Source organism: Cygnus olor, chromosome 10 (genome assembly GCF_009769625.2).
Source record: "Cygnus olor isolate bCygOlo1 chromosome 10, bCygOlo1.pri.v2, whole genome shotgun sequence".
Classification (NCBI taxonomy): Eukaryota; Metazoa; Chordata; class Aves; order Anseriformes; family Anatidae; genus Cygnus; species Cygnus olor.
The window spans coordinates 21,049,524-21,077,024 of record NC_049178.1 but is presented as its reverse complement, the minus strand read 5'-3'; the positions used below and the strand labels follow the sequence as shown (position 1 = coordinate 21,077,024).

The 27,501-nt window shown below is 42.0% G+C and overlaps 1 long non-coding RNA gene across 2 annotated transcripts in view; it reads right to left on the bottom strand.

The window, feature by feature from the left end:
* Positions 1-15,126: 15,126 nt before the first annotated feature.
* The window catches only part of LOC121075591, a 47,720-nt gene continuing 35,345 nt past the window's right edge, over positions 15,127-27,501 (bottom strand). Inside the window, exons 2-7 of one of the 2 annotated variants that reach the window (XR_005823055.1) lie at positions 22,889-23,235; positions 20,829-20,918; positions 20,669-20,700; positions 19,608-19,882; positions 19,157-19,214; positions 15,127-17,565 (exon numbers count right to left, since the gene is read on the bottom strand). This is a non-coding gene — a long non-coding RNA (uncharacterized LOC121075591). The remainder of the gene's footprint in view (positions 17,566-19,156; positions 19,215-19,607; positions 19,883-20,668; positions 20,701-20,828; positions 20,919-22,888; positions 23,236-27,501) is intronic. The other variant, XR_005823056.1, reaches the window with a different exon arrangement.

Genomic DNA, 27,501 nt, shown 5'->3' with positions numbered 1-27,501 from the left:
CTGTATCTTTGTAGTCATCTGGGTGGTAATAACGGTGGAAGTAAAATGAAATCTTTTTCTCCTGCCTGAAGATGCATGGAAAGTTGTGAGAAGTTGTGAACTGACTGCTATTTGTGATCTCTCCAGCAGAACCTGAGCTTGGCTTGCATGGCCACCTGAATTAATCCATGGCCCAAACCCAAAGGTCAAGCCGCTGCAGCTGCTCTCCCTACCAGAAAGCACACGGATGCTTCAGAAGTCCTCAGAGCAGCTCCTGCAGGAGTCTCTGCTGAGCAGGGAAGGTGGCCAGCCTGACAGGAGCAAACGCATCCCAGCTTTGTTTAATTTTCATGCAAATGCACCCAATCTCTCCTCCAAAACTTCATGGAGTTCAGTTGCGATGAGAGCCTGGAACAGCCGCCGGGCCGGCCCTTCCCTCCGGCCAGGGACAGTCTGCAGGGCACAGGCCAGCACCCAGAGCGACCGGGGGAAGGGAGAAACAGACAAAGCTCCCCTGATAACCCAGATATAACCCATTAGAAAACACCCAGAGACGTAGAAAAGTTTCCAAAAGCTTTGCTGTTTTAACTCAAGGAAGAAATGTATTTGCTGTAAAGGTAAATAACAACAACAACAGCAGCAAAGCACAGATGTTCTCACTGGATCCAGACAGGAATAATTGCATTCAAAGACAGGGGTCCATGCATCTACATCTCACCTAGCTATTGTGGACCGTTGTTTCCACGCCCCTGCCCCAGAACACCCAAATGTACAAGAAAAGACCCTGTGCTCACTCGCATGGGGGGCTGCAGTACTCAGGGAGGAAACAGACTGGAAAATACCAGAACAGCGATCATCCCGGGAGGAGAACCACACCTGGGGCTTGGGGAAGGGCTCCTTGAGCAGGTGCTGCTCCTTGCCTGAGGTTGTCCGACGTTTCTGTACAAACGCAGCCAAGCAAGGCGAGAGATCAAGGAAATCCTCCTTGGAAAAGCACACACACTTATCTTCACTGAATCTGAAAAACGATTGCTTCCCTTCTTGAGAAGAATTTAAAAAGTAAAAATGTTTAAAAATTGTTGAAAATATTCAGACACTGGTTGCAAAACAACTATTTAATCTACAACAGAGGTTTTTGTTGGAGGGGAACAGCAGAGCTGATGATTTTCAAAAGAATGCACCAAGTGTATTTCCTTGGAAAACCCTCCTGGAAAGGCACGCTACATGCACTGAAATGTAATTCATGTGAATTGTAATGCACTGAAAATGTACTACAGATATTAAAACATTTTATAAAAGTGTGGGTAATAATGCGTAAACCACTCCATGTAGGTATTCATCTTCTAATACATCAAACTGCAGTCTGGGCTATGTCAGACCAGCTCAGACCTGTGGATTATCTGATCAATAGCAAACAAGAACGAGAATATTTTCAGTTCACTGGAAAAAAGTCAAGGAACAGAAATAATAACGGAAGCAGTGATTCAATCAGAAGGAGCTGTAGTAGGTGGCACAAAGCTATAGGACAAATGTCAAGCACACAAACAAATAGCACTGCTGAAGTGAAAAAGCATGAGTTATCAGAGTGTCTTTTAGAAGGGCTCCATGGGTCAACCTCCTCCTCAAGCTGTGGTATTGTTGAAAATAAAAAATTATTCAAGGAAGTAAAATCATGTGAGGCTGCAACATTTGTCAAATTTGTGGTCCCAATCTTTGAGCCATAGTCACGCTGACCTTCCTGTCATTTTCAGACCTGAAAGTAAAGAGGAGAAAGCACACGGGTCTCGGGAGCCTGCAGGAGCTAGTCGCTGGAATCCTGCTGTTTGCAAACACCTCCTGGCTTCACAAAAAGATTTTTCTTCCTGTAAGTTTAAGCTAATGAAAAGACAAATGTATTTTAACTAACCAGAGTGAGCTGACGGTCTAGCAGGAATGTCAAATGCTGTGGGAATAGTTCATTTTTTCTATGATTGGGCAGAAAGACGAGCTGGAAGGAAGAACAGAGTGGTGGTGCCCGGCCTGAGACAGCCAGGCACAACTTGTGCAGAAGAGGAGGGCTTTGAGAGGACAAAGCACGTCCCAGCCGGGGCAGAGCCTCAGGTGGAGCAAGGAGATACAGGCCTAAGAGAAAAATGCCATTTGGCTGCAAGAATCATGAAAAATACATCATGTAGAAATGCCTAGAGGGGCTAGGGATGGTAATAAAGCACAGCAACAAAGAAAAGTGCTCCAGCCAAGATCAGAAAGTACTGGAATTGATCAGGCACGGGGAGCTGCAGAGCCCTGTCCACAGATGGCACCAACCGAGGTTAGGACACAGCCCCAGCAATGGCACAAGTGCCACGAGTGCTGCCCCAAAAAGCCAAGCATCTGTCTTGGCCAGCAGCGTCAGCTCTGACAATGCAGATGTCTGTCTCCAGCTTCATGGGAGTGCACGTGGCAGCTGACAGGTTACCGAAGCATCAGGAACGAATTAGTAGGTGATTTACCTCACCAAAGCCTCCCTCCGGTGCTCGCAGGAACACACAGACGGTCACAGCCTCTCAGTGCCACCCACCCAGATTGTGACAGGGATGAGCGACCCGACCCCAGGCTGCTGCAGGCCTCACTGAACCCCATCACTCCGAGAAGCAGGTAGGCTGCTGCCCATGCAAGAGACTGGGTGCAGGACAAAACTGTGGGGGCAACAGTCAAAAATGAAGTTTGTTTCCATTCCCTGGGCAGGGTACAGCCCTACAGGCTCTTCACAGGGTGAAGGAACCCTTTCTGGACACATAGGGTTCCTCTCCAGGCCCTCCCAGCCACCTCCAATATGCAGGACTCAGATCTTTGAAAAATGATTAGTTTTAAAATACCTGCAAAGGATCGTCTACCTCTTTCTAGTGAAGTTCAGATGTCTCCTTGCTTTGCAGGTCACCAGCAAAGAGGTTTAGCTAGCCCACAGAAATCCTCTGCAGGCAAGAAGAGCCAAGTGGGTCAGGTACCAGCATCTGGGAACCTGCCACTCACAGATACCAGAGGGATGACAGTTTGCTCTGTGCTTTACAATCAGGTGGTGTCTGAGTATTTGGGTCTTACCATGCACTAACAGACAGCCCATCACTTCATCCAGGTGTATTTGTATTCTCCTTCGTGTTACAATTTTCTTAGTTGAGGCCAACCTCACCTGAAAATGAGTGAGGTTTTTGTGTGCTCTGGTCCTGCAGAACAGGGCTGCCAGGTCCTCACTCCTTTGGGTGGATTTTTAATTGGCATTCCTTCATTCAGGAGAAACGTCTGCTGATCTGACTGCACTTTGCTGTGGTCACCTGCTGGTACTTCATCCCGATGCCTCTGCAGAAAGCAGGCTGATGTCGTCTTTGGCTTTGAACTGCCGGGCTGTTTGCACTGAGTCCTTCTGGGAACCTGCTGAAGGACAGGCAGGGATGCTGATGGGGGGAGGGAATGGAAAGCCTTTGTCCTCACCTGTTCCGATTAGCATCCATTTCAAGCAGTTGTGATCAGAATAGTAAACAGCATCCTACATGCACTGGCTGGCACAGCTGCACCAGCGTTCTGGTTTATATGCAATGATCAACTCCAATATTCAAATTGTTCTCTGCCTCCATCATCTACAACTATAATTTTCCAGTTATGGCAGGAATTTTTCACTTCTAAGTACCAAAGTGCATATTCCTGTGTATTTTTTTTTTTTAATTATTATTCATCTTATTTTCATTACTGCAGCCCTCCCAGTCAACTCTTTCTTCCTATATACCAAACCTCTTCTGCACCAGCAATACCTCCCTCCCTAGGTTTTGTGTCATTGGTAAATTTCAATAGCACATTGCTAAGTTAAGTGCCAGTCTCAAAACTGTTCCTAATGAACTCTATTAATAACTCCACTCCTACAGGGTAGCTCTTCTTTTAGCATAAACCGCACCTAATTAGGTTTTTGCTCTGCTTTCCCACTCATCTTACAAGGTACTAAATATAAATGACTGAATATAACAACTTGAAGGTTCTTTTTATTCCGGCACTGTTTGTGTTTTCCAGCACTTCCCAGGAACTGGGAGAGGAAACCTTTCCCCCAGCTCCAGCAGCACTCACTACGCTCAGCCCTGTGCGGTTCCAGCACGAGGTGCACGTTGGTGGAGCTGCCTTGGTGCACACCAGGACACGCCAACCATTGCAGGCTGATTCATCGGTGCCACTGCTACACCCCTCCTACGTAAGCAAGTACACCCAGAATTAATTTGGGCATCCTATTATGTAGGCACACTCATTAAAGCATTCTTGGGTGACCTGACACGTTAACGGCAGGTCAAAATACAAGTTACACTTGAAAAAAATAAAAATCCAGAGAGGATCAGATAAAGACCAGGGTGATCCATTAGTGGCACACGGTGTAGTGACTTCAGTTATCTCCTTCTCCAGAGGAGCAGCCAGAGGCTGCAGCAACCTGTAATTACACAGAAGGAGGTGTGCTCAGGTTACCTCCTCCCATGCCAGCCAATAGATGGGAGTTGTGGCCTTTGTGTCTGCTGGAACATGCCATAAAGGAGAATGTCCTGGTGGTGGGCTGTGACATTAGAGGAACAGGCTGTGGGACAGGGATCAGATCAAATGGACTTAAATACAGCTTTCAGCATGCCTTCCACACGACCTGCACTTGCTCTCCTCTACTGAGAACCGCGCCATAAAATATTTCCTAATTATTGAATTGCATAGTATTGGGTCAGAACATGACTATTTTCTGTGGAGCTGGATGCAGTACCAGTTATCTGCATCCAGGGAGCGAAGAGGGAGGCGATGAGGAGTGCCTTGCAAAACAACTCAGGAGGAGCAGGTTTGCTCTGCATCCAGTACAAACCACCACACTCAGCCTGGCTTATTCGGGAAGCTGTATAGCTCTGCTAATGCACTGCTATACTTCAGCTTTTAAAGCATGTATGTATGTATATATATATACACACACACACACACATATATATATATAAAAACGGGACTTGATAGCACTTCTTTCCCACACCAGTGAGGCTCTCGCAGTGCGGTGGAGCATGGTCTGCTCAACCTGCCCCAAAAACAAACTTAGCAACAGAAAAAGAAAAAAAAAAAACAGGAAAAACGCACTCACACAAAAAAACACCTTCCAAAAACTTCCACACAGAGGCGAGTCTGCTGCCTTTCCTGGAGCTCCATGCTGGTTTCGCCCTGGGGGCACTGATCTCCGCAGGCCTGAGGAGCGCTGTCAGGTTCGCACACCTTTGGGAACACAACAAGGCACATCAAGTGTGCACACCTACACATGAGACAGCAGCCTGCATCTACAGCTCACAGTATAAAAACAAACAAAAAATGCAAGAAAGCCATAACTGCCAGCCTTGATGCATTATATTTTCCTACAAAAGCCTTCAGAAAGGCATAAGCTTAATATTAAATCAAATGCTAGTTATAATTCAATATGTAGTACTTAGTAATTCACTAAGTGAATTTGAGTATTACTCTCTGGAAAAAAAAATAGTGTACTGTAATACCTCCAACCTCAAACAACTGTTTCCCGCACACCAGGAATACAGCTACCCAAAGACCTCAGGAACACCAGCAAACTCGAAATCCAATGCATTTACTTTCATGTTCTGAAATGGCTTAGGTAGAATACAATTTTTCTTTTTGAAGAATTTCCTCTCTTTTGACAAGTAAATAAACGTCCAACTTTATGCTCATTTTAGTGGCAGAAAGAAAAAGAAGAAAGAAAGGAAGAGGAAAAAGAATCTGCAACAGGTTTGCTGAACACTAGTTATTCATTTCATGAAACATAACAAGGATACTTTATAAACTAATCCAGCTTTACGACGACTGCAAAGTTGCCTTTGGTTTTGTGTTATTGGATAATTTGTCAGTTCTGGCACTTTGGCAAGTAATAAAGTAAGGAACAACTACTAGAAGCATAAGCAAATTATTGAGTCTGATTCCTCCTTCTTATTGTATTCTGAACAGAAGCTGGTTTTAAACAGAAGACTTGACAGAAACAAAATGACTTTTAGTATTTATGAAAGACACAGCACTAAAATGAGAAGCTTGTATTTAAGGCTTTTCTGATTTTGCTTTTGGTTCTTCCCTACCCTCCCATCAAAATAGATCGCTTTCCATTAAATGGTTTGAGCTAAACATGAAAAACCTTAATCCCTACTCAGGTAAAGCTTCAGTTTGCATAACCGGTAGCTCTGAAGAAAAAGAACATTGCAATGACTTCAGCTCAGGTGCGTACCACTGAGCACAACCACGTAGATATGGCTGCATCTTTTTACAACAGATTTTCTGGAGCCTAAAATTAAAACCATACTTAAAACCCAACGTACCTGCCTTGTTGCGCTGCATTTCAATGCACTGGTGTGAGGCGGGCGGACATTTCCGGTGCAAAGCGTACAGCAGAGAACTGCTGTTCTTGGCAGCAGTCTGCTCCAGGGACCCATTCCTCCAGAAGAGCTGATGCAGTTCCAGAGCATCCCTGAGACACGGAAAGCCTCTGCTGCCCCTGGGAGTTCAAGGGGTTCACAGACAAAGCATCTCCACGTGTACAACCTGCACAATGCACTGGAGGGAAAAAATACATTCAACAGCACCCTAATTTAATAGGAATTCATTGACTGTTCACATAACCAAACTTCAGTGGTCAGAGCCAGAGTTTATTTTCTCTTACAGATTGTCCTAGAAATGAAGTCAGCACTAATGCAGGATTTAACATATTAAATGATCATGAAAGATTAGGAATTACTTCCACAAGTACAACAAAGCCATCAAATAATAGCAGTCCCGCTTCCGCATTAGGTACTAATTTCAGCCCTCATGACTGGTGTGCATCTCCATATGTTGCTACTAAGAAAGAAAACAAGCAAACCTGGAATAGAGATTTTGGTCATATAAGCACTGCAGTCCTTGATTAAGGAAACAAGTCACTAACTGTCCAAAACGTATGGAACTAACAAAGAAGCAGATGTTTAAGTGTGCCAGCTTTAATTTGCTGCTAAATTAATGTATATATTCACCAGCACTCACCAATATTTCACCCTTTAAAGTCTGTCACTGGCAGCGAACAGCAGATAGGGATGTTTTTCATCAGTGCCTTTGAAACTAACTTTCTTTTTAATTTAATGATGTATGTTACTCAGACGAAGCAGCACATATTTTACAAGAGAACATGAGAACGTAACTGCAAAAACAAGACAGAAGACAACCCAGCTCTGATCAATAAACTGGCTGGATTTGTTTCATTTTGTTGTTTTATAGATTCCATTTAAAATGAGCATTGAGCCTTGATTTATTATCAAAAACCCACCATAGTAGTTGAAAACATCACTTTAATGAAGAAAAGATCTTTCAGGGTGTTAAACCTCTCTCATTACCTGAAGTCCAAAACTACAATTATGATCAGTATTTTGCTGACTTGAGGGAGATGAACTATTAACACTCGGAAATAAAAGACACTGAAGAGCAGTACATTCTGTTTGAGCAGGAAAAAAAGCAAAGTCTGGAACATTCGTTATTATCTCACCGCTAACTAGCTCTGTGAAGAGCCCATGTCAATATAACATTATCTGTCCTCAACTTGTCACACGTACTAATTTAAACATGAATTTAAGGAGATTTTTGAAAATTCTATATAATTAATAGAGTATTAGCAAAGGAGATGTTCATGCACTGAAAGCCTTATATTTCATTTAACATCAAGTTTTCCGCTTCTCTAACTCGTGCATTTCTGATATCACTAAACTGGATCAGTAAAAAATGGATGTCTCACATGAAATCCTAATTTCTCTCCATCACCAACAGGCATGCAAGGGAAGCAGAAAGTGGGAATTTTATGCACAAGTAGTTGAAGAGACAAAACCAACTTTAAAAGTCCAAGTGCGTGGACTGTGTTGCCCTGAACCTTTTCCAATTGTATTAAAAATCTTTCCTGAGATGGGTGCAGCACGCTACTACTACCCTGAATTATTTAGTGTCCTCAAAGGCACTTGTGCTTTTCCCTTCCCTGTTCACTCTTTCTCAACTCTTTATGAATATACTCCTGCCAAGTATGTTCCACTAATGATTTCCTTTCACAGTGAAACTACGCAATTTCCTTACAGATCCATGTTCTTAGTTGTTTACTTTTGTTTTTTTTGGTGGTGTCTAGTTTTTTTTTTTCCTTCCTCCTCCCAATTCTTAAACTGGTGGGGGGACAAAGTTTGGGCTAAGCATTTAGGAGGTCAGAGGACAACGCAATGAGGCCATGGCAGAGAAGAAGAAAAGGAACAATAGAAACAGACTGGATTTGAGTAGATAAAGATGAATGTTGAGCCAGTGGGTCTGGACCTGCCTTCCTGTCCCCTGTGCTCAGCTCCATCCCGAGGCCATCCTCCTGGGCAGGGTGCTGGACACCAGCCCAGAAGAGGTGCCACTTCTCTGCTTCACGTCAGCAACACAGAGGTGCATGGGGGTCCCACTTCCAGCAGGTACATCCTGAATTATCCTTTAATCAGGAGGGGTTTTTGTTTGGAAAGCAAGTTTGCTCCAGAGGAGGCCATGCTGTCGGTGGCAATAGGCTTTACGCCAGTATCTCCCTTGTCCCAGCAGCCATATCAGCAGATACTGCCTAGAGCAGCAGCCTGATTTTGTGTAAGGCTATTTTTTGTCTCTTACTCCTTTCCTTCTCGGAAATAATAACCACTTACCTGCTTCTCTTGGAGGCATGATCTGTGATGACAAAATTGTGGGTTTTAAGGCATTCCGAGGCAGAGGGCTGTAGCTGCGCTGCCCAGCAGCTCTCCGTCGTCGATGAGCCGCTCCGCCTGTGCCAGGATGCTTTCTGGTGCTTCCCATTTTCCTCTCTGTGCTGGCCCAGCTGTGCTGGATAGCATACTTAGGAAAGAGAGCCAGACCTCTACCTGCACATAATGCTTTCCTACACACCTACACAGGAAAGGCATTAATGGCCAAATGGGCAGCTGCCCAGGCAGTAATGGACAAAGCAGCAAGAGCAAAGGAGAGGGGAGGAGATCTTTAAAGTCCATTACTTTACTGCATCATTTCATCTCCAGGGACATGATTTAGCTTGAAATGCTTGTTGTGGCTAGAGATTTTTACTTTCAGACTCCGCTTATGCAATTTTGCCTTTTAGTGTTCTCTCGCATGTTAATGATGCCACCTTTGCCACTAATTAAAAAAAAAAAAAATCCTATTTGCCTGATAGCCCATTTCAAAAAATTAGATAATGGATCTCACTTAAAATATTTTTGAGAAGAGCACATAAACGTATAAAACCAGTAAAACCAGCAACAGTTGTGTGGTTCCAGAGTACTGTACAAGCAGATGGCTCATGGTTTCCCGGTCATTAAAAGCTACTAGCTGAGAGGCAGGGGGAAGGACCCTATAGCTGTGCGGGGACAGCTCAGAAGCCAATTACACACCCAGATACCATACATTGTCAGGAAATTATATTCCACAGCTTGGCACCCGCGCCTGCCAAGCAATCTCTACATGAGCATTGACCAAGAATGTCAAGGTCACTGCTGATCCATGTGGAGGTGGAAATGGAGTTGAATCACTGCTGCCAGAAATATGACTATGTTCTGACAATTTAGTAATAGAATTGCACGGAGATGACGACACTATGTCTTGTTTTCCATTCAAACCCAGTGTAAAGAGGAAAGTACAGTCTGGGAAGCGTGGCTAGTGCAAAAATAATCACTTTTATATGCCTTATCTAAAATTTCAAAAGATTGTGTTATAATTCCTCTTTTTTTTTGTTGTTATTATTTCTACTTTAATGCTTTTTAAATGAGAATAATAAGTAAAAAAAACATTAAAAATAACTGTCCAACTAATTTTCCTTGCTGGACAAGAGAAAAAGGAACATTAACTGAATTTCCCTAACAAGTCTGAGTACCCACACTAAACAAACTGCCAGATACAAGCAAGCCCAACAATTCAGAGTGAACCAGGTTCTTTGCAGTCCTACAAGGTGAGATTTCCACTGCAACACTGCAGAAGATGTCCCACCAGAAGATGCCTTGCCCCCCCCCAGTCCCTCCCAGGCCCTGGGGACATCCGAAGCGGCGCTGCCCTTGCCTCCCCCAGCCAGCACAGCGCTGGGGGCAGCTCAGCACCGTGCCCAGCCCCACCTCCGATTCCCTTCCCCATCAGCAGCTGACGGCTTCCCACGGCTAATATTTTACTAAATATCAAATTATTATTAAGTTCTAATGCAGCAAACTGATCTGCTCAGAGAGCAACCAGCGCGCCTCCCGAAACAGCTGGCCAGACTGCGGCAATCCAGAGGCGCCTGGTGCAATTACACTACGAATCAGTCACGGTAATTACAAATAAACATTTTTAAATTTTAATTGTGGGGGAGAAAAAGAAAGAGAGACAATCTCCAGCACCTCAGTGAAAACAAACAAACCCATGCTGTGATTAAGTGAACTCAAACCCAAAATGCCGTGCGACACGAGCCATTTGTGGCTGTTGCCTGCAGCGCTGCGGCAGGGGAGGCGCGCCGAGACCTCGCGGGTGGGGAGGGCAGCCAGGAGCTCAGCACCCGGGCACCCACGGTGTGACAAGTCTGAATGCAAGGCTAGAGCGGGCAACATCCAGCTTCAACGCCTGAACCAGCAGAAACAGAAACAAATATCGTCCCTTGTAGGCTGTTAACAGAAATCAGAAAATGAAATTTCTCATCCTTGCACCATATCTTCACTGACCAAATGCTGACTAGGGCCTCAGCGGAAGACTTGGTCTCCTTTTTTATCGTTTCATATTTTACCTTTTTCATTTTTCTATTTGTGTACTGTATTTTTTTTCTGCCCTAGTGCAAGGCCTGAGCTGCTTCTGCTGAGGAAGGTGAAATCTTTGTGGTGCCCTTAGCACCAGGTGAGCAGGGATGGAGCCAGGAGCAGTGGCACAACCCCAGCCCTCCAGGAGATGAGCACCACCCGAGAGGCTGATGAGGCTGAGCCCAGACACTGCAAGCCTAAGCACCAAGATGAAATGCTCCTTAGTTGCTCTTTTTTTGCATCTTTTGTCCATGCTTGTTTAGCAACAAGAGCAACGGCTCTGTTTCAGCTAATTTCCTTTCTTCACAAAGAAAATGAGAACTTTGATTATTTTTAACATTACACAGATGGCAGTTCTCGGTAAAAGTTCTACAGACAGGGAGAGATGAGGAAAACACACTGTTAAAATGAAACCCTTTCTTAATAGTCTTTTGAAATTTTACCTATTTTCTAAAGCACTCGTTTTCCAGCACTTGTCCCTTATCTTTATATGACCTTTAAACAATATTTTCAAGCACAGCTCTGGCATCCACTTCTGCTCCCAAACCTTAAAAAAAGTACAATGATTTCTTGTCAATGTAACTACTGCTCAACCATTACTCGAGTGATCCTCCACTCAACTGGAGTTCCTACAGAGCTGCTCCTTGAGAACTTCAGGAAATGGGAGTCCACAGCTTTGAACAGGCATCTTCTGGCACCTCATCTATGCCATTGCTGGGGTACTGGAGGAACTCGCAAGTATTTTATGTTCACCTCATTTTGCTTCACTTTATTACAACTGAAAAAATCTACTTTTAAGAGAGAGTAGCTTTCTTAAGGTCTTTCAAGACCCCTTTCCCCAGTAATTATTACAATTCCAACCAAACAAGCCCAAAGCAGGGTATTTGGCTTACCTGGGCGTCATTTCTGTCTGTTCTGCCTGGCTGCCGAATAACAGAAAGCAAACTACCTTTTTCCTGAAGCATCTGCAAAAAAGGGAGAGGGATACTGTGATGCTGTCCAAGAGCTATTGATTGAAAAAGCCTATAAACATTCTCCCTCCAAACACCCAACAAACCTTCAGACTACTAATGTAAAAGTCTGGTAGGATGGTAAGGTAATATACTTGTTTTTATCTCCATTTTTTTGTGCGGGGCTTACCTTCAATGAAAAAAAAATATTAAAAGAAGTAAAGAAAAGAAGTAACAGTATATTTTCAGTGTTTGCAGGACCCTGTGCAATTTGAACCAAAACCTTTTAAGATCTGAACACGGAACAGTCAAAACCGCCACCAAGTTTAATGTCAAAGCAGTGGAATACGCAAATAATTTCAAACAGATAAAGCTGCTACTTAGCTTGAGCTCTGTTCTATATCCTGTCCTTAAAAAGAATTTTTTTGGTATGTGAAAAATTCGTCATTAGCATCAAATTTTTAACACAAGTAACATGGATCTTAAAACTTTAGTTCTAGCTGCAGCTCCAGCACAGTAACCATAGAAATAATTTAATCTCTTCCTACTAAAATGTTGTTTGTCCTTGATCATTATTTTTCTTAATTGAAGTACTTTAAATACTCTGAACAAAATTGCTTTGTAGCACAATATATTGCATAAAAGTTGTTTCAGAATGTAACCTGCTGGTACACTATGTCCTACAGTTAAAGAGTTTTCTGGGAAGCTCCTTAAAGGCACCTTTAATTTTTAATATCTCCCTGGAAATCTGAAACAGAAGGAAAGGTAGGTCATATTTTTGGGCATCCCATTTTTGACAGAGCTCTTTGAACTATGCAATTGTGATTACGTATATATTCTCTGTGACTTAGATTCTCATTTAATGAAATTTTAAAAGCAGCAAGTCTAATTCCAGGAGGAGTAACTGGTTATTTTAACATTTTCTTAATTATAATAACCTGTGACTTCTGGATCTTCCTTTCAAATCAGAGGGATAAGTACAACACCCTGGCTCTTTGAATCCCACATTCCTGGCCCAGAAACCCTTCTGGCAGCGGGGTACTGGCAGCCACCCTATCTTAGATAGGTTGATTTTCTCTTGAACCCACATTAGAAAAACCCTTGCAGATAATTTCATTTGCATCTTGGGTGCAAGACTTCTGGTGCTGCTTCAGCAGAATAACCATTGCACACCCGAAGCCCCTTCCCCTCATCCCCATGCCCCCAGCACGCAGCTGAAACGTGCACAAAGGTTCTCTGCTGCAATACTCAATTTGTAAATTGAACCAGCACAAAAGGACTGCAGTCTAAGGATGAAGTTCATTTCTGGCCCAAGACCCAATTAATGCTAATGGGACGTGTGACGACTGGATTGGATCCACAGCAGCTCAAGGAGGGGCGATTAAAGCAGAAACTGCTGAAGAAGAATGAACAGTATGAAAGCTATCCCGGCAAAAGGGCTGTGGGGGATCCTCAAATGCACGTTACATCAACAGCCTTATAGCCCATTTATTTTAATAGGTCAAGTTTACTTATAGACTGCATTTGAAGGCAGCATATTTACTGTCAAACTTCTAGCCCAAAGACTTACTAATTTGCCAGCACAGACCAAGCCTTTTTCTAAGCTTATCCTCCCCTCCTCCCTCTGCCTGTGATAATTATCATCCCCCAAAGCAGTGTGTGCATTACCAAAATACACAGATAAGCTCAGCAGACAACAGGGCATAAAGTGCTAATTTATCCAGTTGGGTGATGGTCAGGCTGGTCGCTCTGCAATGTTCTTGCAGCAGCTAAAAGCAATCAGTCCCTCCCAGCAAAATGGCATGGAGCACGGAGCCGCCGCTGCCCTCCCGCAGCCCTGGTACAGCACGCTTTCTCTACCTGCTTGATCCTGCCACACAGGAAGGCATTTGCTCGACTCAGCAGGCATTTTCCCAGCATGGTTAGCGCTGAGCAGGGGATAGCTGAGTCCCAGTACATCAGTCACTTTAATTGCTGCAGTCTCAGGAGTAGACTTTCAGTGGGTTTTGAGGAGCCCAGCGTGCCGTGGCATCTCCCTTCCAGCAGTGACAGGATATATCACAAAGCTTTTTGATACTGCCCTGAAAACCTGCCTTCCTAAACGGTCATTGCAAGGTTTTTTGACAGCTTCCTAGCTCATTTATTTGGCATTTGATCACAGGTTTAGAGAAATTATAGAAGTCCTCTGAAAGCTATGATCCCCAGAGTGGCTAAAGAAGATTCACAGGCTTTAATCTCCCAATGTGTCCTGTTAAAAAAAGAAATAACAATAAAATCCTATATATCCTATATACTATGTGCATTGACACTGTGTGTACATCTGTCATGATGCAACCGGACCACGTGCTGAGCCCTTGGACAAGGCCACCCCACGCTGCTTTCCGTGCCTCCAGCTCTGCTCGAAATACTCACTCTAGCTGCTTTCTGCAGCACTCCTGACTCAGCCTTGGATAACCTGTAATGACAAACAGTTGAGAAGTTATCTGTTTACTAACGTATACAAAACTGAATGCCAACAAATGAGGGGCCTGAGGAGACCTATTATCTGGCAGGTTGAAAGCGGAACTTGGAAAAAAAAATGGAGCTATTCCCTGTTCCATCACTTTCAATGCAAAATGCGTCTTCAAACCCTTTCAAAGCTGTTCAGCCTCTCTCTCTGCCATTGTTTTCATTTCTGAAATAGAGATATTTGATCTTTTTTAGCCTGATGACATTTCACCAGCATAGGATGGCTTTAATACTTTCAGTCAATCATGAAGAATTTACATCAGCCACTATGATACCATTTGTGAAAGAACACATTGATTTCAGTAGGGAATACTATGTAGAAATTCTTAATATAAATGACATTTTCTGTTTTCTCTCTGAAAAAATTGTGAAAGTCTACATGCCATACTTGAAACAGAACTTGAGCTCTTGTTTGCATCAGTCTTTCCCTGATATTTCTGAAATAATTAAAGTCCATTTATTCCCTTCTTGTCTTCCTCTGATGTGCTCAGAGAAGCAAGATTCACTGCTGAACCCATGAGCAAAATGCAAACACTGGATGAATTACAAAATTTCAGGCTGGATATTCATCTTGGTGCAAGTTGAAATAGTGCCAAATCCACTGGAACAGCAGCAGATGAAGATGTGTCACCTGCAGCCACTGAAGGTCAGTGCCCAACAGGTCCACGTGTTACGATTTCCCTGACCACCACCAAGACATCAGAAGAATGCTGAAGACACCAGAGCACACAGCAAGCCTGGGAAATGCGATGAATTAGTGCCTGTAGACTGTAGGAGGAGGTAAGGAAAACAGCCACATTTCCAAAGCCAGGAATCATCACTGCTTGTTACAGAACAACGGTCACTAATGCACAACTGAAATGAAGCAGGAGACCTTTTGAGTCATGTGTTTCTCAAGCTTCTCTTAGACAAAGGGAAGAGTGACCAACAACTGCAATCGTGTGTTTACTGATGAGTTGCAGATTTAATACAATAGAGAGAAATAAATTTGTGATACATCCCAAGGTATACAGAACTCCAGATTGTCCTTTCCCCAGGACAGCTATAGCCCAGCTGAATACTTCCACATGCAGTTTTTTAACTGTGCAACTTCCTAACATTCACCACTAAATTCATGAATGGGAATAACAATTAGCTACAACTTTATACACACTGAAATCCCAGTATTTATGATATTTTGAATATAGAGAGGTTGAAAAACTGCATTTAACAGCATTTTCATATACTTAACAAGCAATGAGGGGAACTTTATATCACTCAAAGTAGCAGCTTCCATTAGAGCAATCTTCAGCTGCTGAATGAGAAGTGTATTGGCAAGGCTTGTCTAATATATTCAAAGTGATCTGCAGAAGATCCCAGTATCACTAGAGATGATGCATGAATAACAGTGGAAAATATGATGTAATTACAGGGATTATCCCACCCCTGGGACAAAAAAAAAGTGAAATTCAAGCACTCTTTAATCTCACTGGGACAAAATGAACTCGATGATAACCATATTTTGTTCAAAAGAATTACTTGTACTAATTAAGAGATGAAGGTGGCAGCTCAGAATCTATTCCTGACTGTCATTTCAGATGTCACATCAATCTATTCCACTGAGAAAATAACAATCAAAATACTCCCTCAGTCCCAGAAAGCCAATTTGTACTATAAAATCACTTTTACACAGCTGATTATTATGGTTTTCTTTTAGGTACTCTGGTGAACCAAGACTGTCAACTGTACTGAATAAGGGCAAATGTATTTTTAAGAAAAAAATTATCTTTACATGAACTCTTTATATCTATTAAAGTCAGACCACATATTTTAAATTGCAATGCAATGTTCAAGAGCCAAATTTTGAAATAGCAGTATGCATTTCAAAACACGCAAAGTATAAATACAGGGCTGCATACCTAAATCCCAAGACATTCATTGGTACTCCTGGGCACCTGAATGTCTTTGCGTATCCCTGATACACAACAATTCAAAGCAAGAAACTATACAATTTTATGAAAGGATAATACTTCTTCCACTGACCCTTGGCTGTACTGTTTCCCATAGTCAGAAATAAAGCTACAATCTGAAAACAGTTTGTGGAAACAGCCTGTCACGTCAGTGTGGCGTGTGTCCCCATAATTCGGACAGCAGGGCTGACACACCATGTACTCACGCTTAGCTGGGAACGTGCTGCCACGGCACAGCACTGAGATGGTTTGTCTGAGTGTGATTCAACATTTGGCAGCTGTTTTCATCTTGAATCATGCATGCAATGACCATTAACAATAATGATATTGATCCTTCAAGTGCTATGAGCTGGGAATTACAATGAGTCCCTGGATCAGCCCAGTCCCTGGATCAGCCCAGAGAGCTGCTGCAGTCTCCTGATGACAGCCCTTCTGAAGACGACATACACAGAGGTGCTTATTCAGTCATAACAATTCCTAGAATGAAACTGAAAATGAGAAATACTCATAAATATTTATCCACATACATAAAGCATACAAATAATAGAGCAGTAACAATATGTTGATATAATAAGTGCACTGCAATTCAGTGAGAGTTTATGGCCAGCAGTGTTTACGTTGCTTCTCCAGTCCTTCCATTAACCTTCTTTGCCTTCTTTTAACCGTCTTAAATTCTCATGTAAGCCAATCTGGACTGTATGTATGTAGTCCTCAGTGCAAGAGAACTCACACATCCTTTCCTGGCCTTTTGGCATTCCTGTAGAATAAGAATTTATACCAATTTAGGGAGGTGTAATGTGCATTTTGCATGGCTGATGTCCCTGTGTACTTTAACGAGGGGACTGCATGAGAGAAATAGAATAAATCCTATTACCAGGTAAAGCATCCTGGGGGAAGGCAGTGGTAGCAAGCCTAAGAAACAGATGTCTTTAAGCTCCTGGCACTCCTACAAAGCCAGGCACATATAATTGAATGAATAGCTCTGAATCACAAATAGAGATCATAAATTCTGCAAAAGGTTGTCTTCAAACTCATAATGCCTGGAGGAAATGGAAAGACTGAAAATACGTGCTTTTTAATTGCATTCGTGAGGTTCAAAGACTGGGTGTCGGGAGCTGCCACGCCTACCTCAGCACTGATCAGAAAGCCAGGATGTTCTGAGAGGGGCATTTGACACCTGGCAAGATTTTACAGTGGAGAAAACGAAGCACAAGCAGGCTGTCCACGGAGGCTGTGGGGTCCTGGAGATGTTCCAAACCTGAACGGACAAGGCCCTGAGAAACCTGGCCCGAGCTCACCCAGCGCCGAGGCCGGCCCTGCTCTGGGCCAGAGTCAGGTCTGATCCTGAGTCCTCCACGGCTCCCTTCCAACCGATTCTCTGTTCTGTGGCTCAAAATAAAGAGATCCCTTAAAATTAAGTAGTACCACAATTCTAAATAAAAACCACTCTAAAAGACGGGATAATATGATGAGGCGTGAGTAATACATCAGTGAAAAGAAGGATGAACTACAATACAGGTCACAGTACTAATAATCTCAATGCATTACAGCAGACTACAGAAGGAAAAACTAATAAGAGCAATATCCTTACTTCTGCAGAGGTCAAAAAATTATAAAGAACTTTCTATTCACCAGGAGATAGCAAAAATACTGGATAATCTATGGCATGCTTTTAGATTCTAGCTATTCCTGGTGGAATGGAAGACTGATGTTTTTTTTTATTATTATTTTGTTGCTAAAGGAAAAAAAAAACGTTGTCCAAAGTTTTGGTTGCTTATCTATAAAAAGAATTCATCCACCTTGATAGATGCAATAGAAGTCCCATGAGAAGGCTTTAAGACATAAGCAAGTCTGGTGGAACATTGATCCTAACTTTGTCAAAAATCAGGCAGACAAAATCCTCAGAGCTGTCAAGGGAAAAAAAAAAGTCTCTTCCTATGAGCTAAATTGTTTGTAAGTGGCAGGGGGCCAGGTTGGATGGAGAAAGGCATTAGAATTTTTTGACCAAGTACATCCATTTTATCACCCCTGAAACGTCAAACTATCCAACTCCCAAAGGCATCTTTTCTGGCAGCTGTTAAAAGAAAACCAAAAAAGCCACAACCAACCAGAAGGGAGGAAAAAAAAACACCTCACACAACAAAAGTAGTAGCTGCTTGAATTGTTATCAATCTGTTTTCCCATTCTTTACTCCCCACATCAGCTTTCCCCCTCTTAATCCACCCTATGAAGGACCAAGAGGAGATTTTGCTCCTTTTCTATTCTAATCACACCTACCACATTTCAGCAGCTTTTTTCTTTGTACAGTTTAAAAGAAGCTACCAAATGAGCACAAATTTATTTGTACTGGATCAAAGTAATTATTTTAATTAGCACAGATAGTTGGGATAAATACGGATAGCCATGGAATTTGTGAGTAAAATAACTACTGGTTATTATTTGAGTGAAATAACAACAAATAATAAATTTTATTACCGTTCACTAGCATATGAGCAATCTTTTTCTTTCCTCAAATTCTCTGGCTCATATGAAGTTATTAAATATAGGATTTACTTGACAGTATCTGTATATAATTACTTACCACATAAAATGTCATCTGTGGTTTATGAGCATTTAAATGCTAACAGTCACCATCCCATTTCACTGTGAGGTTCAGTTTTGCTGCACATATGGATGTTTAAGTTGCAGTGCAATGCTTGTGATATCTTCCCCAGTTAAAATAAATAATTAATAAATAAAAATAAATAACTCAGATTCAGCCTTCCCGCATTAATATTCATGCTTGAGTTTAAAATTCACTTTCCATAAATATTCTCCGTTGTCTGCTGTGTCTACAAATATTCATCCTGATAAATTAGTTGGCTTTGAAGAAGGCAAACTCAAAGAAAGTGATAAAGCAAATTCTACTTTTTTTTTTCCTTGTTCTTCAGTAAATACCCATTCAAAATACTCACCTCCGCTCAAGGATACTCACATTTGATGGTGATATTTTATGATTTATAATTGGCCTAGGGATGTGCTGATTGCATGTTCTGGAAAGGAAAAATATCCTGAGGTGCTGAACATACAGAATATGGTAATTAAATAATTTTATGTTCAAGTTTTAACACAGTAACACAATAGTTATCAGATAACATGATCTTTAAAGCTGCTTGATCCTTAAAGTTACTTGTAAAACTTTTAGTGAATGGAATGAATCACCCCAAGTTAAGCCTCCTTCCAAAGACATCAGTTGGAAATATTAAATTCTAATCAACCTAGTATGATTGATTAGAAGGAACCAACCATATTGATAATTGTGGGCAGACTTTCCCAAGTCTTGGCATAAAAACGTAACTCATAGAAGAGAGTTAAACTATTTTCTGCCGATGAGTGCAAACCACACTGCTAAAAGCACTGGTCAAAGAAAGGAGGAGCGAGCACACCTCTGCCATCGCCCCAGGACATGGGGACAGATGGGTGACGGCTGCTGGTACTGCACTCCCTGCGCACACCCCGCATCCTGCTTGGCTGCAGCCACTCCTCACTCATCATCTCTTATCACCTCTGTACCAAAGGCAGGCACGAAGCTGGATCTGTATTTCTTTTTCTCCTTTTTGCAGTGTTGCTATCTTCCATCTTCAGTCTTCTGTTTCACTGCTCCATCCTCTGTTAATATTGTGTTGTCTTATTACGATGTCCTTGTTAGCACCTTTCTGGGCTGTACAGTAAAAATGATCAATTCCAATTAGCATTTTTGTTCGTTATCATAATTTTTGTTCTCATTGTGCTTTCAAACAGAGCCATGGCTGCATTTCTAAGTTTGAACGAATCCATCTGACTAAAGTGCAGGTGAAACAAGCAAAAAGAACAAACCAGAACTCAAAGCAATGGCAGAAAGCAGAGAAGAAAAGGGGAGCGTTCCCTGGGATCCCACCAGGATGGAGATCCGCACTGCACAAAACTTGGCTGCAGTGACAGATGCAGGGGTTTCAGCAGCAAACTGGAGGTGTGACAGGACAGGGTAGCTGAGATACTTTGGATTTCTGCAGAGCCTTTGAACTAAAAAATTCCCTGCAAGAGAGGCCCATGGGGAAGAGTTACCTGGCAGAAGAGCTTGATTAGCGTCAGAGAAGAAGCACACAGATGGCAATGATTCCATGCATCTCTCCCCCCACCTCTAAAATAAATTATTTAAAGGGAAATTGCTTGTGATTGGCATGGGTCTCCACAGAACTACCTGCCCTCAGGTCCTCTCCCGAGCCCACCTCCGCGGGAGGGAATACTCTGCTCTGCTGGTGCTCAATAAAACAAACCAAATAAATGTCTACATGGATCCCAATTAAGACCAAAGCTTAAAAGGAAAATAAAAGGCAGGTGAATGCCACACAGATGTTTAAAACTATTTATGAAGGTCTGCAGGAAGAACACCTGTCAGAGCCTTTGACAGAAATGGAACAAAACCTCCCTGATCTGAGAGGCAAGGAGAAAAAAAGATTAAACTTACTCTCTTCTCTTCCCTTTGAGACCTGCATGCCACTAGCATAGGACAGAGAAAACACAGTAAAATGTTTTTAAAGAAAGCAGCTGGCAGTAAGTCTGTAGCCTATTCAGGCATCTAAACTAAACATTAACTCTGTCTCCATGTTGTTAAATATGAATAATACCTTTTTGTTCTTGTGGAGGATCTGCTGGGATCATGCTTCATAAACAACGTGTCTTGAAACGTTCAGTGATGCTCAGAGGACTGATACAACCTATAGCGACAGATGGAAAGACAAGATTAAGACTACTTTAAAATGAGTAATAACACTCCTCTATGTTCAGTGTGCTAGCAAGACTCCTAAGTCTTAGTATCTCTGTTGAAAGAGTAAAGGTGACTAAGAAAATGGTAATTAGAACAACCAGAATTTGAGAAACATGTACCTAGATAGTAGGAAGGGTCGACCGCAAAGAATAGAACACAGAATTTTAACCTGCAGACATAACCTGAATCAAAGAACGCACCAACCAGGAGTGTGAACAAAACATTCCAGCAGTGCATCCAACAGTGATGGGGTAAGTCTTTTTTTTTGCACAGACATGGAGCTTATATACAGAAAACCTCTGTACTAATAATATGCCTCTCTGTATCTTATGATTTGGTTCAATAGATATTATTTTAAATGAAAAATATTTGTTTGTGCAAAATTGTCCCAGCTTTAACACTATTTTCCCTCAGTGAATTAAGGTAAACACTGAATTCTAAAAGAAAGTACACACAACACTGAAAGCACATGCATTTTGTATTGCATCTTTGCCTGTGACAGAACTTCTTTTGGATTTTAATTCATTCCACTTAACATTTAAGCATCCTATGTATCTATAAACATAAGCTTAATTCAAAGCTGGTGTTTATTAGCAAGATAATTGCACTTATTACTTAAGCACAGTGCCTAGCTGGCATTGAGCCCAGATTGGACTTTTCTCTCTGTTGTATCTGCAGAAAGATTTAGACTGGTTTCAACAAAAGCAGATGCTCAACCAATTAGGAAGAACTGCACCTGAGCCCCAAAACTACCCTCCAGCCCATTTGGTGTATGTGGAGGTTAACTGGCCACACACAGGAGCCAGGAAACACGAATGGGAGCCGGCAGGTGAGCACATGAGGTTGGGAGAGGGCAGGCACAGCTCTGACCGGAGGCCAGTGGAGGTTCCTAGATGCAGTGGAGAGGCACCACAGGCATCGAAAACAGAGAACTGAGTCTGAGCTGATTGATACCAGCTGTGACGATAACAGAATTTCAGAGAAGCCACTAAAGTGGAATTTTGAGCAAACTCATTAATACAGAACCTGTTTTAATATCGTTACAAGTGAATTTCAATTGGTAAATGAAGTTTAACATGCCATTTACCATCATCACGCTGTCCCCATATTTGTACATACAGAAGGTGTTCAGTATTCAAAGCAAAGCATACAATAACACCAGACCAAGCTGCGACATTTCAAAGTACCTTTACTATCCACTTAAGTGCAATACTGCCTTATAGAAGTAATACTTTCAGTTGGTGTATGGCAGATTACTTTACTCAGAAATGAATTTATTATTAACATCTTTAACTTACATGGATGTTTTGAAAAGAATGAAAGAATGGCCCATCACCTTACACATCTATAACCATCTCCAAAGTTTAATTTTTCCCACTTCCTATAATCTTCACAAGGAGATTTCTGTGGACAACTTCTATATATTGCGTTAGAAATTGGGTGTATTAATTGCTTAGGCAATATTTGCAGTAAAAGTAGTTTTGAAGCAACTGTTCAAAATGCCTAAGTATTTTCTAGGATTAACAGTCTGGTATTTTTATACACAAGGTGGGACGGAAGGAGGAGAAAAGGACAGTTCACACATATCAAGAGTGGCTGGTTTGCAAACATATGAAAGCCCTTAAATCCTATTTCTGAAAGGGTTGGTAGCCAACATGCCAGCTGGTCAGAGCTCTGCCTAGAATGGTTATTTCTTAATGATTTTTTTAAGTGAAAGCTCTGAAAGACTCAAAACTCATGTGGAGTGCAATGAATTTGGTTTTACCCAATGCCCATCAAAGTATATCAGCCCAAGCCCCTACAGCAGTCAAAGAGCAGCATACTTATTAAACGCATGGCTATTCCCCTCCACTCCACCCACCACCACGTGAATGTTTTGCTTTTTAGTATAGTAGTTAGCATTATTCCTTATATAAATACCTGTAATTTGACGAGCAGATGCTCCATGGCATGTAAATCAGTAAACCATGCAGATCCAGAAATAAATCCCGAAACTTTAACCTCTTTGTCTTCTTTCCTTTGGTGACTGGTAAGACAAGGCCATATTATTCTCTCATGGAGGGGGAAAAAATTAATGCAATGTTCTTTCCATTATTTATTTTCATTTGATACTTAGCTGCATATTGATAAAGGACCACAGAGCTGGAGGAAAACTGCCTTGCTGCCAGTTTACTGTGAATGTAGAAAACCATCTGCTTTTGAAATGAATGTTCCTTTCCCTCTTTAATAATTAACTCTTGGTGATCAAATACATCCTTCAGTCTGGTCTGTAAAGGGGAAAAAGAAGAGAAAGTGCACTCATCCATCAAAGAAAAACACACTGAAAAATTTTCTTTGTAATTCATTGCTATAATCAGACTAACAGAGCTGGGCCACCAGACAAGGAAAAATATCCTTGTACATGCAAAGTTTTGTGACCTGGATTAGCACAAATTCCAGATGTAAAATCATTTGGACCCCCAAGGCTGGTTTGGATTTATATCTAAGATAGTCTGTAATAAAGACTGTGAAAAAAACCACAACACAGATGAAACTCCAGATGTGTTTCACAAGGGATCGGCCCCTGGTGAAGAGATCTCAATGGCAGAAATAGCTCCGTAAATCGTTACTGGCTCCTCATTCACTTGTAACCTTTTGATCTCAGACCATTTCCAACAAGATAGATGTCTGTATTATAAAAGCAGCTGATTTGCTCTGTTCTATGAGGATGTCAAAGATTAATGGGTCCTTGAAATTTAAATAATTGTCTTTCTGGGTCAAGATCAAGGTGAATGAGGTGGGGAAATAAAACCTGCCTGTTCAGTAGATAAGTAGAGCATCAAAGGGAAGGTTGGAGGACTGGGAAATCCCACAGCTGCAAACTGCTGAAAGCTGGGAAAGCCTGTGACTGTGCAGTGACAAGGATAGCCTCCCACCCCCTTTTTTATTAATTATTTTTGTTATCAACACCCTGAAGCCCTCCATCTCTATCTTCTTACAAATCTCCTTTTGCTTGTTCATATAGAATGATAGCAAGTGTTTCTGTAAAACAAAGAAAAATTATAAAAAATGTAGTTGAAGAGCCTATACTTAGCTAAATGCATGTATACAAATATCCATACACAGAAAGTATATAAGGTAGACAGAAAGACTAGAGTTTTTAATGAAAAAATAATTTCTGGCAAAAAAAAATCAAAGTGAGTACATCTAATCACAGACATCAACAATCAGATTGAACATATAATCGACCCTTACAATTTAGTTAAACAGATGCATGTAAACTGAAACTTGCCAAATTAATTAGCACTCCCCGCACGCACCCCTAGAAAAAGTAAAACAGATTTGTATTTGTAATACACAGACCCAGACCAATAAATCACCTAACAGGAAGAAACTACAATGCCAGGTGACTTGGAGTTAACTGCAGCCTGTTGTGTGTACCCTGCGACATGCAGGTTTCTGCAAGCATCACGTACCAATGGAGTCCGATTTCTGAAATATTTGCCAATCACACAGTGGAAAAGACTTACAAACAAGCTTAAATGAGAATTAATTTACAACAGACAATAAATAATATCTGAAATTTCTCTCTACTGTAGCCTCTATATGCTGCTCAAGAGTTGCTCCCACCTTTGTCCATCATTTAACGCTGTCAGTCCCAGTTCAAAGACCTGGCAGCAACATACTCGTTTGCATTCTGAAAGCAAAATCTTTACTGGCATCCACATGACAACCAGAATAACACACCACACTTTAGGTACAGCCAAACAGTGACTTGGTTCGAGCCTGTTTTCCACAGATGAACGGCTTAACACAGTTGCTCTTGCCCAGTGTCTGACCTCCTTGACGGGTTCTGTACCCAGATTGTGCAGTTCGGTCCAACATACCTTTATTCCACAAGTTGTAATTCACAAAGAAATATTTCCCACATGATTTACAGAATTGCATAACTTAGTTATAAAGTTAAAATAATGGCAGAAAAAAAAAAAAAAAGAATTAGAACCTATAATCACTGAAGAAGAAATATGTTTTCAAATGTGATTTGCAAATAGACAGTGCATCAATGAGGCAGGGAGACTAGCGGATGCTTCTATAGGAAAAACGGCCAGGCAATGAAAAGTGGGACGTTTAACAAGGCATTGCACTCCTTTACTGCTACTTGCATGGACTGTCTTCACTCATTAATCTGCAAATTATTCACTGCTGGATCCTCAGTAAAGTTATTAGCTAGACTTTATTTCTGCCTTTTTTTTCCTATGCACCACAGACATCCAGGCTGATGTACTTACATTAGCCAAAGGATTTACTAGCCCGTGTAACCCAGGGATGTGATGCACCACAAGCGACTCCTCCAGCAGGAGCATCCAAGAGCAGCAGGGTTACACCTGACAGGCCCAACTCAAAACACACCTCACCTCTTGCACACACATCCAGGGCTGCACACTTAATGAGCGTGTGTGACCCTTGACTTGCCAATATATAAATTACATGGGTAATTGCTAGAGGAGTTCTTCATGCACAGGAAAGCACTCTGAATTACACTTAGACTTGTCCTTCTAAATTCACTGTGAGAAATTTGGGATATACCCAACACATAGTAAAGAGAAAGACATACAATGGCAAACTCAATATATATTATACAAATACCAGAGCCTTAATAATGGTGACAAAAGGAGTAATACAGACAGGAAGGTTAATCCTAGTGCATCATAGGCTTTACAGAATAAAGTCACTGGAGCAATAGTAGAGGGAGGAGTGGGTGTTCAGTGTGCGTAACTGGGAGTCTGCTCCTTTTGGAGCATGTGGCAACAAACTCAAGAGCTCAGAGGCCAAGTTCAGAAGGAAAGCGCCATGATTTTAAGGCAGCAGAGGAAGGCAGACCTGAACCAAGGGTGACTGCTGGCAGGAGGGCACGCAGCCACCCCGAGCAAAGCCTGGCCCCGCCGTGGAGCATGGGGCACACCAAGTCTCGGGCTGCTCATGCTCACAGGACACCAAAGGGACACGTAGCTTCAGGCCACTGCAGCTCAGACTGAGCCCCCTACACACATTTGGGACACATTTGCTGTGCCTATGAAACACACACCTATTTTGAGATCTCGGTGATCTTTTTCCTGTCACAAAGATGTAGCTCCTGGACACTAGAAGCTAGCAGCTCTGGGGGTGGTGCTTTCCAGTGGTCCCAAGCGCACACGGGAGCTGTTGTTCTAGCAGAGATTTTCAGAATGATTTTCAGGTGTGAGCTGGCAGAAAGTCATGGACATGTTGCCTAAACTCCAGAAATCAAAGTCAATTCAGTTACTGTGCATCTTAACCAGCATTCATTCACTTTGGAGTCAACGTGGTATGGTATTCACGAGAAATGTAAGAAAAAGAAAACATTAAGCAGGGTAATCTCTGTCAGAAGCATGTGGAACTTTCCCTATGTGTCACAGACACTGAGCTGTCAGTAGTCTAAAAATAATAAAGGCAGATCTCAGTTTCTGTCGAATCAAACTGACACAAAAAACTTGGATACTGGTGTAAAAGGGAGAAAAGAAAAATCAATGTCAATCCATTTCTTCACTTAAAAGTGACATACTAACAAGACAATTTGAGCTTTAAGACTGAAAAATGATTTCTATATGTTCTTTAAGTGTGTTCTGGAAGAAACTGAACCAAATAGATAATGTTCAGAATTGACTATTTCCTAACAGAAATTTCCATAATTCCTCTACTATTTCCAAAGACAGTAAGCACAAAACAGCAACGAAGCCTACAGCTACAATTGCTTTTTGACAAAGAAGATAGTAAGAATGACTGCAAGAGAGGCAAGTCAGAAAGATTTCTTCAGAGGGCAGAACAACTCGTAGGTCCACCTACGATTCCCACCATTAGTCTTTTAGAGCTATGTCCATTTAGACGCAAAGGGTATTTTTCATTTCGTTTCAGTGATAGCTGTTGAAATGTGTGGCTGATATTCCATAATTGATGGAGAAAGACAGCCATCGTGAGAAGATGTTTTCTTCATTTATCAGGCAAGAAAGCTAAGGCAAAGTTAAGCTCAAAAGGATGAGTCCCATCTTTAAACACTCAGTAAGATCTCAACGACAGGAGGTAAGACACGACTCTGCAGCTGCATCAGTCTTAAAAATAACAAATATAGTTAGAAGAGCAGCAAGAGAAGAATAGCAATTTAATAACGGTGAGAGTTAAGGACACCAGGAAAAGCCTATTGATTTCCTGAGTTTTAGAGCAGGTCTTGCTTCAGCAGAACACAGGAGGCATTCAACAGTTTCATCTCTCAAAATCCTAGTGCTTTCAGAAGGGTTCAGGCTGCTCTTATGCATTATATTGAGCAGCCATGGAGTGCACAAGCTACCCATACCACCTAATAGCCTCAGCTGCTCCCGAGCAAAAGCCTCAGTCTCAGCTGCTTCCTCCCGAGCAGAGCAGCTCCCACATTGGGCAGCCTGGCCCCTGCACCACCAGCTGCTGCAAACAGCGGCTGCCACCAGGGCTAGGGGCTCACCTCTAAATATCACACAGCACTTCCCCAAAGGTTACAAAGGATT